This window comes from Lolium rigidum, chromosome 1 (genome assembly GCF_022539505.1).
Source record: "Lolium rigidum isolate FL_2022 chromosome 1, APGP_CSIRO_Lrig_0.1, whole genome shotgun sequence".
In the NCBI taxonomy this organism is placed as follows: domain Eukaryota; kingdom Viridiplantae; phylum Streptophyta; class Magnoliopsida; order Poales; family Poaceae; genus Lolium; species Lolium rigidum.
In genome coordinates, this window is record NC_061508.1 from 184,190,684 (window position 1) to 184,204,116 (window position 13,433).

At 46.6% G+C, this 13,433-nt stretch overlaps 1 long non-coding RNA gene across 3 annotated transcripts; it reads left to right on the forward strand.

Annotated features, from left to right (window-relative positions):
- The first annotated feature begins 1,673 nt into the window (after positions 1–1,673).
- Positions 1,674–3,892, forward strand: LOC124682802. 3 transcript variants are annotated; one of them, XR_006996460.1, is made up of 5 exons: positions 1,674–1,731; positions 1,848–1,917; positions 2,361–3,122; positions 3,491–3,564; positions 3,648–3,892. It is a non-coding gene; the product is annotated as an uncharacterized LOC124682802 (long non-coding RNA). The 3 variants fall into 3 exon arrangements; XR_006996459.1 differs by having other exon boundaries at positions 2,361–2,495; positions 2,921–3,564; XR_006996458.1 differs by having other exon boundaries at positions 2,361–3,564.
- Positions 3,893–13,433: the final 9,541 nt, after the last annotated feature.

A 13,433-nucleotide genomic window follows, 5' to 3' on the forward strand; every position in this document is an offset into this window, starting at 1 on the left:
GAGCTCACCGGCGGCATGCTCATCTGCTCGTCGTCGGCCTCCCGATCTGCTCGCCGCCAGCCTGTGCAAGAGCTTGCCAGCAGCCTGTTGATCTACTTGATGGCGGCCTCCCGATCAGCTCGCCGCCGGTGACCCGATCTGATCGCCACCGGCCTGTACAGGGAGCTCCCAGACGATGCGTTACTGACCAAACCATGGGGCTGTACGGGAGAATGGATCAGGTGAGATACGACCATGCAAGGTCATCACCGTGGCCATCCTAACATATTTCTAAATTTTAAAAGATCTAAGGAAACAGACAACGGATTTTTTTTGTTATTTTTTCAGAATCTAATTGCACCCGGATTGGCAAGAGACATAATAATCTGCTTACCGTAGCAAGGTGCATTATCTATTCTCCTCTTTTTCTTGACTTGATGCCTAATATCCTACCACTTTGCGTGTACTATCGTCTGAATCTATCATCTTTTTAATCGGGAAGCACCTTGATATTATTTTGGGGTAATCTGAATTGTTATCTTTCTGTAATCTTTGCACACTAAGGTCTGTAGTTTTACATATGATGTGCACAGATGATTTGTGTACTTGAGTAGCACCACATGAATTTATCCGATAAACTGTTGGTCTGCTATGCAGTTGAAGATATATTGGGTTTTATTTCTTAAGAGTATTGATTTGTTTGTGTCAGGTTTAGATGTATACATAGGATTCCCCTTAATTTATACAATTTGGTATTCCTTAAATCACTTATTATATGGTGAAAATCACTTGAATTGTTTAAGGGTCTGGTATCCATGCATGGATTAGTTGCCATATTGGTCAGTTTTCTTCTCTTTCGTTTTTTGAAGATTTTTTAACCTTTGTTAATGCGAGCTGGTACATATGTTCAACTGACCCATTTCAAAAATAGCTACCACCTACTCTTATCCTTTATTTGTCCTAATTGGTTGAAATTCTTTCAATCTATGGCAGGCCATACTTTTAATTCATGTGCCTACTAGATTTAGGAGTTTCACAATAGAAGGTTCTTCTTACTTATGTAATAATTCTCACCTTTATGTCATTGTTTCAATCTATGGCGGCTGTAGAGGTGTCGACGTCGGCGGCTGGCTCGCCTAGATCAGACCTGGAGGGCCACGGACCTAGAGGCCACGGACGATGTCGTGGTTGCAGCTAGAACGTGAGGATGCAGATGTGCGAGCCTCCATGACACAGGTGAACTCTAGGCTCACCCGGTGCGTGTGTCTTGGCAAGTCAGCTGTTGGCGTTGGTCATCAACTCCTCTACACCTCCACACAAATGTGTTGATTGTGAGCTTTGATTCACTGCTTGTTGAGAACGATCTGTCATGGTAGGCATAGAGCTCATTTTTCTCCAATATATAAGTAAGTCGACTCAATCCATGGTAGATACTGTCAAGCCGAGGCAACCACCCAGGCCCACCACCGAGGCCCTGTCGCGCTGTATCCGGGTAGAGGACGATGCCGATGCCGCCGAAGCGGAGTAGAATGAAATTTGTGCCACTCCCATCACCTAATCCACGCCCCCATTTGGCTCTCATGGTTAGCTAATTTTTGTCGCCTTTCCTCTGCCGATTAGGGTGTTTAGCTTGCTCTAATTCGATGGTTGTTCTTTTCATCTAGATTTACTATGATTCAAAGTTGAGTGAACTCGTTGGCGTGCTTGCCTGAAACCTAGCTCAGATTTCTGACATGTGATTGTGAAGCCGGAGTATGTGCTTTCCTCTAACCTATTTACCTATCTTTGACTAATGACGTGTGAAATGTTATTACATAGACAGAGTGTCGGCCGTCTCTAACACGTGTTTCTGTTGTTAATTAGTGCAGACGTGGCAGGGCCATAGTGCAGGAGTCAGGAATTAACCCAGCCTCATATGGATACTACAGCGGTGACAAGGTAATGTGAACAACAATAAGTATTTTCTTAATCTTATTTTCTGGGTCTTAGAAAGTTTTTGTACTCTATGTAGGCTAAACAGAAGTGTCATTGGCACTGCAGAATATCTGTTTACCTATAAGAGATCTTTGGATTTTTTGAGGGTTATGGTGTTTTGCGAATTATGGTTGGATTCGAGGAAAATTATTATTGTTCATGTTTTACCACTCCAAAACGCATTTGTGAATAACATTTACTTTCCATATACTGTCTGAATTCTGAAACACCGGTTCCTTGTGTGCATGACGTCTTCCTCCCCTTCCGCTGTAGAAGCTTTTAGTATGCTTCACATTTTTGAAGGGCATGCATTTATTTTTCCTGTACTGTTAGTACCTTCCAGCGGTAGGTTACTTGTAGTTCGTATTTATAATCAATTGTCTGCATCGAATTATTTATTTGTTCAGGACCATGAAGCGCCAAATGATGTATTTAATCAACGTAATGGCAAATGCCATTTTCCTTGGCTACCAAACAACATATTTAATCAACGAGCTGAGATTGTCAACACCGCTTCCCTATCACCGTCCATGGAGTATCAGGTCATCTAGCGCCTCTTCAACACCTGCTTTATATAATTATCTTTTGCCTTTTTTATAGACTTATTGCTCCTTATGTTTTACTAAAAATGTAAAATAGTTAGCTAAACCTTGAAATAATTGCCAGCACCTTATTTTTACCAATTACAGAATTAAAAGATTCATTTTTTTCCTATTCCCGAATGTGAAGTGCCATGATTATCTTATTTCAAAATATTTGCTATTTAATTTGCCTAGATTTTCAGAGCAGAACACAGACACTGATTGGAAGTAAGAAGCTAAAAATTGGAGACATGTACATTACCAACTCGTAAATTACTGCATGGTGATGGAGTTTGTTTCGGGGCAATAGTTCCAATATCATATCCACTTATTGTTTTTTCACAAAAAATGTTGTTTGTTGGTTGCATTTCTATCCGTGACTACAGGTTAGGGAAATTACGTTTATGACTCACTCTCCTAGCCATTGAGATACTTGCACAACTGAAGGATCGAAGAAATATACTAATCATTGCCACTGATACAACTTTTGGAATGTGTACTTGCATAATAAACAATATAGTGCACTTTGAGTTGAAAAGTGAAAGTTTACTTGTCAATTTGAGGGACCGTCAACCCCAAATATGCAAGGTAAGAAGCACAATTCTTATAATTTTGTCCTATTGTTTGTTTTGCACCGTGTTGCTAGATTATTGGTTCTTCTCTTCTGTGTGCTATTTTTTATTTTTGGGAATCCATACTATATTGACTTACCAAATTGGACATCAGATAGTGATATTTTTTTAGCATCCTATCCCCCATACTTGCAGTCTGCTCCTTACTACACATAGTGCTTTTTAAGATAATCATATTAACATTTGCTTCGGCTGCTACATAATTGTTGATAGAACTTGACATTCATGTAGTCCAGAATGTACTCCTGCTTACGCAATTGATGAGTTCATCTTGAAAAATACACCTATGATTTAGATTTAGCTTACGGACATCTTTGTTGACAGTGGAATGAACATGTATGTTAGAGCTCATCACGGACGAAGAACTATATGCAGATTCACATTGTGGTGTTATATTGGTGGGTAGAAATCAGCCATGATGTGAGCCATCATAAAAGGTATATGCGCAGAAGTCTGATGTGAACTGTTCTTCTGTTCGCAGGTGGAATTGTGAGCTCGCTCTCTCGACCACGCGTGGGTCATACTGGGATGGGAACCAAAATTCTTTTCCAGTGGCATGCATTTTGGGGAAAAGAGAAATATGGGTGACCATTAAGCCGCACATATTGAGAAAATCAGTTTATTAAGTGTTTACACCATATCATGTGACTCTTTCTGAATGGTTGTTGATTAAACCATGTAACAAATATAGTTGTTGATATGGAAATCAAGATACGCTTATGCAAACCTGTGGAATAGTGAACAATTGATCTTCCCGTAGAATCATTCGTACCCTGCTAGAATCCAAAGCAAAGAGAATCTAGAGGGGACATGTAGTGGAGCAAATGAAACATACCCAAAGGCATGAAAAACAGTATAAATTGTGTAATATTTGTATTATGGCCAGAAACTACAAGCCTTAGAAGAAACGTTAATCATCTTCTAAAATATGCTTTCACTGCTGCACTACATGGTAAGAACAACCATATGTGCAAAACAAAGTATCAGTTTGAATCGGAAGATAAATTGAATGAATCTTCCAAGCTTTCATATAATTTGATCAGGAATAAAAAGAAGCTAATTAAGTGATAGGCCTATCCTTACATTGGAAGGGAACAAACAACAACAATTAAGTCTGCATCTTGTCTGATAGATCATTGATTGTCCCATGATGATTCACACAGGGATACAACCGAATCAAAATCATCTTGGGTAAAGTATCACAGTGGGATATTGTTGCATGCAAGGTAAGTGAATTACATACTGTGAAGTTCTTCGTGATTTCTGCAAATGGTTTTTCCTGCATTATAATAAGCATTCAAAACCATTTGCAGTTAGTGTTGATTTGGAGTTGGAGAAAACACCGAATGCAAAGCAGTGTGTAGTGTTGTTGTTGTTGGGTAGGGGTTACTGGAACCAACGGGGAGAGACTCGGGAAAGGCAAGAGAGCTAGAGAAAGATCCACAAAAGGATCGCAACCGTGTTTCACTTTATTTTTCTTTGGCTTGCATGTGGTGAAGAGGTTTGAGGAAGCTACCTACAAAATTTAGCATCCGCAACACCGCCTACCGGCGGATTTTTTTTATCTCAGCTATTATTGAAGATTAGCTAAGCCCCTTTTATATGTTCGGCATAGAAAGCTACGATCTAGGGTTGTCTCCAGATATTTATGAATATCAAAGTGTTGTTTTGACTAATCAGAAAAGAAGTGTTCCTTTAGTTATACTTGTGTTTGCAACATACATGATTTTATGAGACAATAATACATCCAAAAGGAGTGATTGTTGAGTTAATAGTTATGACGGCCCATAACCAGTGGCGGACGCAGGAAAAAGTTGGAGGGTGGGCACACCTCAAAAAAAAAAAATTGCACCTCCCCTAAATGTGATAGATTTTGCTAAATGAGTAACATACATAGCCAATTGAATGTCAACATTAAAGTTCATTATATGTATATATGAAATGTGCAAAATTACAATACAAATAGTTCAAAATTACTATCCCTACAATAACAATATAATTATAGAAACAATAAAATTTTGGATAAGATATTGATTGCCATTTTCAATCTACACATCGGTTTACAAGTTGTTTACAAGAAGTAGAGCATGTATATCATCTATTCTAATTCTACAATCTACACAGCTGCTACAACACAAATATCAAATAATTCTAATACTACTAGGCAAAAAAAAAATGATTGCCAAATGCCCAAATGCAAACAGAGAGAGCCGAAAGTGGCAGTTGGTCCAGCTCCAACCTGCAAGAGGGCCGACGGCAGCGTCCAACGGAGCAGCTCGGCCAGGAGATGGGTGAGAGGGCGAGGGCCCAGGTCCGGGAGGAGGTCGGCGAGGGTCCGGCCGTCCGGGCCGTTGGGCGACGGCGAGGAGAAAGACGACCTGACCGCGCGCGCGCTAGCCGGCGAGGAGAAGGGGCGGGGATCGACCGCCGTCGCCCGTCGGCCGTCCGCTGGCAGGGGGATCGACCGCCGAGGCCGCGCCGTTTGGTTGGACTTTGGAGCCTGGAGGAGGCGAGGAGCGGACTTTTTTTTTTTTGAAGGAGGCGAGGAGCGGACGAGGGGATGGGGATCGACCAGGAGTCTGCATCGATGTCTCGTGGGTCAGAAAAGTAGGGTCTCAGAAAATTTGGGGTGGGCCACGGCCCACCCGGCCCATCCTGTAGGTCCGCCCATGCCCATAACACAGGTGTGAGACTGACCGCGGAAGAAAAGAAGAGCTAGAACTTGGAACCACGTAGAGGCACAACAATCTTGTCTTGTTATTGCTTCGGTGTTATCGTGTTGTATATTATATTATCCCTGATTTATTTCAATTTTTATAGTGAGTTGTAAATTATATATGTATATTGAGAAATAAAATTTGAAGACCCGTGGCAACGCACGGGCATTTGTACTAGTCAATAGAAATTACTAATGCTGCCACCGCAAAACATAAGAAATGGTTCGCTGGGTTCGTTCATCGCCACTGGTTCTGTCATGTTACGTGGATACGTTGCATCGGGCCAGGTTGTTGCATTAGTGGGCCTTGTCCGCATCAATGGGCTGCAAACCGCACGAGGCCATCAGTGAAAGAAAAAGAAAGAAAATGTCCCGTCCAAGACTAGCCGCATGACTCGCGAAAAGTCATATTGGATCCTGGGCACCAGTGCGGTTGCCAAATTAAAAAATTCGAAAATTATATTTATATGTTTTAAAAAATTATGTAACAAAATTCTAAAAGTACCTAATGATGTTCCCCACTAACCTACAAAATCTCAATTTCAAATGTTTTGTTTTTTGACCTATACAAAAATGACAAAATCTGTTATCTTTTTGTAGATTTGAATCACTATACTCAGATCTATGCATTTGTTATTTTTGTGCAGCCTAAAATACACATTATTTTCAGTTGAAAATTTACACGATTGTGGGATACAATACTGGCTACATCATAATTTATTTTCAGATTTTTATGAAGCTTAGAAATATGATATTTAATTTATTTTTCCAAGTGAGATCGCTGGTGCTCATGTGCACCAAATCTCTGTCCCATGACTCGCCTGTATGCTTTGTGTTTAATAGTCCCACATCGCTATATTGTAGGTGCTCCTCCGGGTTTATATAGTCAAGTTTTATGGAATCAATAAGCCTCTGTCAGAGAACAACAAACTGCCCCAAGGGGAAGGAATTAGAGCATCCCCACTCGTTGGCGCTCCCCACGCCCAAATCCGGCGAAATTTTCGTCCGGATTGGATGAAGATTTGGCGTGGGGAGCGCCGAAGTTCCAGCCGTCCCCCCGGCAGGAAACCCCCAACCTCGACCATTTGACATATTTCAAACAAATTCAACATAAAATTTAACAAGTTCGGCAAACAAGAGGACGAAAATTGCTGAAACAAATTCGGCGATAACGGTACAATGTTTAACAAGTGCTTTGAAACAAATGAAGCACACAAATTTCACAATTTTTCAAACAAATTAAGACAGACTAGTTGGCGTCGGCGTTGGCGTTGCCTCGGAGCCTCCATATGTGCTCCACCGGATCATCTTGCGAGCAGTTGTTGCATTGTAGAGTCTCGAATCTCCTGGCGCATAGCAATGAAGGCGGCCCATGATGGAGGCACCTGGTGATTAGGCTGTGCAAGAGGACCCTCTCTCTCATATGGTGCTTCTTGCTCAGCCGGAGGAACCGGATGCTTTCGCTCATCTTCAATAATCATGTTGTGTAGGCACACACGGCAGTTCATCACCTCCCACATCCGATCTTTGGACCAAGTCATAGCGGGGAACCGAACGACGGCAAATCTCTGTCGGAGGACACCAAATGCTCGCTCGACGTCTTTTCGGCAAGCTTCTTGTTTCTTGACAAACTCGCAAAGTTTGGGGGTGCTAGGGTTGGAGATAGTCTTCACAAATGTTGCCCACTTTGGATAGATACCGTCCGCAAGGTAGTATCCTTTGTTGTAGTGCCGACCATTGATCACATAGTCCACCGAGGGAGCATGACCCTCAACGGGCTTGGAAAAGACCGGGGAGCAGTTTAGGACGTTGATGTCATTGTTGGATCCGGGCATACCAAAGAAAGAGTGCCAAATCCAAAGATCATGGGTAGCCACTGCTTCAAGTATCACGGTGCAGCCTTTTTTGTGACCCTTGTACATTCCCCTGCCACGCAAACGGACAGTTCTTCCATTGCCAATGCATGCGGTCAATGCTTCCAAGCATCCCCGGAAAACCTCTAGCTTCATTTGTTGCAAGGATCCTCCGAGTGTCTTCGACGGTGGGTGATCTCAAGTAATAGTCCCCGAACACCGCTATGACGGCCCTGCGGAACCGGTAGAAACAATCAAGGGCGGTGGACTCCGTCATCCGAAGATAGTCATCTGCGGTATCACCGGGAGCTCCATACGCCGGCATCCTCATAGCCACCTGTGCACTTCTGCGGTGACGAAAATCCAACCAAACCGAGTGCAATCCGCCTTGCATCTGAAGTAGGGATCAAAGTGGCGGATGGCATACACAATTTGCGTAAATAGCTTCTGCTCATCCTGAAACGACGCCGGAAAACACTCTCACCGTGCAATGGATTGTCGGCGAAGTAGTCGGCGTACAACATGCGGTAGCCCTCCATTCGCTGTCTCGGCTTGCATTTCCGGCGACCTCGTGCCGACCCACCACGCCGACGAGTTGCCAGTCCGGCGTACATGCTTGCCAAGCAACCAAGGATCATCATGTGCTCGTCGTCTTGGGCGGCTGCTGCCATCTCTTCTTGCATAAGCTCGACGAACATCTGCTCCTCCTCTTCGTCCGAGTCCATGGCCGGCGAGGCAAATGGACGAACACCGACGGGCGTGGTCGAGGCAACCCGAGCCGCGAGCGACGACGAGCAAGCAGGCCGGAAAACAGGCCGGCGGAAGAGCAGCCAGATAGGCCGTCGTCCAAACACGGCGGAATATAGGCAGGTGGGGAAGGAGGGGCGGCGCAATCTGGGCAACAAGCCGGCGGGGTTGTGCCAGCGGCGAGAGAGATACGAGGGGTGGGGGAGATTTTGAGCGACGTGGCGGTGGGGTTCGTGCGTCGAGTCACCGACAGATCGGGCCTTCCCCGCTTTTCACTCGTCCGGAGTCCCCGAGAGCTCCCCGGGGGGCCGGGGGTGGCATGGGATCGCCGGATGAATTTAGGTCCAAATCCGGACGAAAACGAGGAACCGGGGGCGCGACTGGGCCGAATTTCGCCGTCCGGATGGAAAAACGCTCGCCGGGGGCCTCCTCGGGGGGACGAGTGGAGATGCTCTTAGCCAACGGAAAAGAGAGCCACGGATGGACCGAGACCAGAACGGGTCGCGTGTGTGGGTAGTTGGGCACACTCCGCGCTGACACTTTGGCTACAGCACGCATGCCACACTCCAAGAGCATGATGGCCTGGCAAACATTGGAGAGAATGAGTATAGGATACCTGCAACGGCACAATGCCAGTCACAGCTGCTTTGAGTTTTTATGCAAGGAAGCTGACAATTTTGGAGATCTTTGGATTTCTTCCAGCCGAGATAAGAGCGCTGGCCAACTTAATTGTCTGAATTTCAGTTATGTACTAGCTTCAGTTTCTAATGGTTATATGCATTTGTTTCTCTAATCTCTACAGCTTTCCATGATGCGGGGTGGCCTTCGGTCACCTCCACACCAAGACCAACAAGTCCCCCAAGTGGACCAATGACACGAGCCCGAGCCAAGGCTCTACATGATGAGGTGAACTCGCTCCTCGCTACCCTTGATCTTGGTAACCCTTTGGATGGATTGCTACCTCATGCCGACGTGCTATGTGTCATTAGGTACAAGCCGCATCAAGACTCTCGGAGAGGAGGAGGCGCCAAGACCAAGGGAGGGAGAGAAGCAGCTGGACATGAAGATGATCATGGAGCCGAAGACGACGTCGCTCGAAGCGCTCCAAGGAAGAGACGGACGCTGGCCGGTCCAGGACCCGGTCGGACCGGACCTACAACCGGGCTCCCCGGTCAACGGGCCCGGTCGACCGGTCGGAAGCCGGGCCAGCCCCCTCGTACGGACGACGACCGGAAACCTCGCAGGAATCCGGTTTCCGACCGGTCGACCGGACCCATGACCGGACCGCCGGTCACAGGCCCGGTCAGAAGCCGGACCCATGACCGGACAGCCCGGTCCCGAGCCCGGTCTGACCGGATCCCAAACCGGACTCCGACGAGAGTGCCCCACCAAACTGCCTTAACTTATCCTTTTGAGTACCTGTTCGCCCTTGCCTGGCCTGTGTGTGCCTATATAAGTAGCTGGAACCCCTCATTAGCTCTTTAGACTTGTTTTGAACTCAAACCCTAACTTTGAGCTTAGTCTCCCTTGGGTATCATCCCTCTGTAATCAAGGCACCTTGGTTGTTGATTTAGATCTTGTTGAAGGAGATTCTAGTACTTGCTACTCTCTCTCCTTCCCCAAGCTCTTCCTCTCCAATCCCAATCTCTCTCCGGGGAATTCTACCGCGTGTCTCTTCCACGGAGATTCTATTGGCGTGGTCCATCGAGCCACGGAGGTAAGTATCGGGTGTATCGGGTTGGTGTGCGTGCGTGAGTCTCGGGGTCCTCGTGTTCATCGCCGTGTTCTTCGAGTTCCTCGCGTTTTCCCATCTCCCCCTTTAGGTTCGACGTCAATCCGCAAGATCGGGCCACACACGGGGTCTTAGACCTCATCATATGGTATCAGCAGCCTTTGGTTTCCGCGGATTTGACCCTCCACCCACCCGATTTCGTCCCTAGAAAATTTTCCAAAAAAAAAATCCCCAAAAATAGCCCCAAATTGCCTCTTGACCGATCTGTGATTTGGTTGCGTTTTGAGTGGTTTTGGTCCGTGGATTTGGAGTTGTTGTGCTTGATCTACTACTTCCCCAACTTTGAGCCTCCAATTCCATCGTTTCCCTTCGATTTGGTCGATTTGGCTTGGTTTTCGTGAAGAACAGGAGAGAGAAAGCTCATCCCGCGAAATCCGGTTGAGCAGCCGGTCAACCGGGCTACCGACCGGCCGGGCCAGCCCAGACTCCGGTCAACCGGCCGGACAACCGGACGAGCCGGTCCACAACCCGGTCCAACCGGGCCAACAACCGGGGACGCAACGCCCCCTTCGACCTCGACATCCGGCGATCTCCACCACCACCACCACCACCACCACCACCATCGCGGTATAACTTGCAGCTGTCACCTTGTAACCCCTCTTCCTTTTGCGATCTATCCCATTGAGCATTGCTTGTCTAGTGTTGCGAGACATTGCACGTGGCCCCGCATTGTGAGGTGTGTGTAGCGTTGAGTAAGGCACCCAAGCAAACACTCGTGTGGCAAGATAGCAAAAGCGAGGCTAACGCTAACATAGTGCGTCAAAAAGCCCCAAAACACAAAAAGAGTGCGAGTAGCACCATACATCGATACATCCATACATCCATACATCCATACGCCCATACATACAAAGTGTCCACGTGCCACCAAAGATACAACGAGTGCAAATGCCAACATATACAAGAGAGAAAAAGCTTTTAAGCAAAGAGAGATACGAGAAGAGAGGCCGCGTGTGAATCTAGTTGTCTCTTCCTTTGCAACCAAAGCTTTGACTCTCCTTGTGTTAGTGTGACACCGAGCATCCGCACATACACTTTTCCGCTCACTTTTTGGTTGCACTAACCCCGATTATCTCTTGTGTGTGTTCCACAACCTTTTTCCGTGTTTATAGTGATCTTCGCATCAACTTTTGGATTTTCGGATTTCCACCACTCTTAACAACATACTCGATCTTGGATTTGTCTTTTGGCTTTCCACAACACTCGCCTAACACCATATTTGCTAGCTTTTGCGTGTGGTTTTGCGTGTGTCCCCGATACACTTGATCTTGCTTTCGGCTTGGTGGATTGCCTCAATACTATCTTACCTTGGTAAGAGTGCGAGGTAGTCTCCTTCCACTAACATACACAACCTAGTGCTTGTCTTTGTATCATGGATAGGAGCGGAGATGAAGCAAGGGAGGGAGAAATCCTCCGCAACACCGAGAGGTTGGCTACTCAACACAACCTATGGACACAACGCCAAGAGTTCAAGGAGCAACTCACTCTCTTCGAGACGCGCATCGATGAGCAATACGATGAAGTGGCACACAACTTCTCCGTTGTGAACCAAGACTTGGCTCTCCTTCGCGAAGCTACGGACAACTTGAATGGTCAAATGGCGGCCAATGATGCGAACATGGAGCGGCGCATGGATAGCCTCGAGCGCGCCATCACCAACTTGGGTCATCATCGTCGACACTCGCTCTACTTCATCATCCTCAAGCTCATCACAAGATTACTACTCTCATGGCCACCGTTCGTCCTCAAGCTCCTCCTCAAGGCATGAAGACCATCATCGACCGCATCGCTCACATGCTCGTCATGAAGACTCTCGCTCCAACTCTAGGCGAGGAGAAATACATCGCCATGCTCGTCCTCAAGAACGTCCTCCACAAGATCGTCCTCAACCGGATGGCCATGCCCACCATGGGCGTGACGGCCACCCACATGACAACGTCTCCAACAACATAGAGCCACATGGTGATGCTCAAGGCCATGGACATCAAGACCAACCGAGGCGTGATCTTCGCAATCATCCGCGCCATGACCAACGTGGAAGAGGAGACCAACCACATGAGCAAGATGAGAGGGCCATCTTTGGGCGTCGCCAACCACCTCGTCAAGATCTTCAACAACCTCGTCAAGATCTTCAACCACAACCTCACCGTGAACCAAGTGAAGCAAGTGTGCACCTCCAACACCAACCCAATGCTATGGTTGGCCGTAGAAGACCTCCTATTCCTCCTCAAGCCGCAAGAGATGAAGGTGCCCCTCCTCGTAGAAGAAACTTGGAGGATGAAGAGAACATGTTTGGACGCCTCAAGTTCACCATGCCAAAGTTCAAGGGTGAAGAAGATGCCGAGGCCTACCTCTCATGGGCACTCAAAGTGGACAAGATATTCCGCATCCACAACTACTCCGGTGCCAAGAAGGTGGCTATGGCGTCGCTTGAGTTCGAGGACTACGCAAACACTTGGTGGGAACAAGTCCTCACTCTTCGAGAAGAGAAGGGTGAACCTCCAATTGCAACTTAGGAAGAAATGAAGAAAGAAATGCATGCTCGCTTTGTGCCCACGCACTACATGACCGACCTCTTCAACAAGCTCCAAAAGTTGAAGCAAGGTACCAAGACCGTCGAGGAGTTCTACAAGGAGATGGAGCTCACTATGATGAGAGCAAACATCCAAGAGTCCGATGACCAAACCATTGCTCGCTTCTTCAATGGCCTCAACTATCCCATCAAGCGAATAGTGGAGTTCCAACTTTACTCCAACATGGTTGAATTGGTCCATCAAGCAACGAAGGCCGAGCGCCAAGTGATTGAGGACATCAAGTACTCCAAGGCCAAGACCTACTTCTCCTCCAAGCTCGCTACATCGACTACTCCTACTACATCAACTCCTCATGCTACAAGTGCCAAGGCCGACGTGTCCTCTACAACATTCAAGAAACCGACTATCCAAAGTCGCATGAAGCAAACGGTCTCCTCCACCGCCTCCTCTAAGGCATCCACGGGACCCTCTAGTGTCACTTGCTTCAAGTGTGGCACCCAAGGTCACAAGTCGTTTGAGTGCAAGAACACCAAGGTCATGATCACTATGGAGAATGGTGATATCGAGACGCTTGATGAGGATGAATATGAAGCCCTTGTGCAAGCCGCCGTGGAAAGTGAAGAAGCTT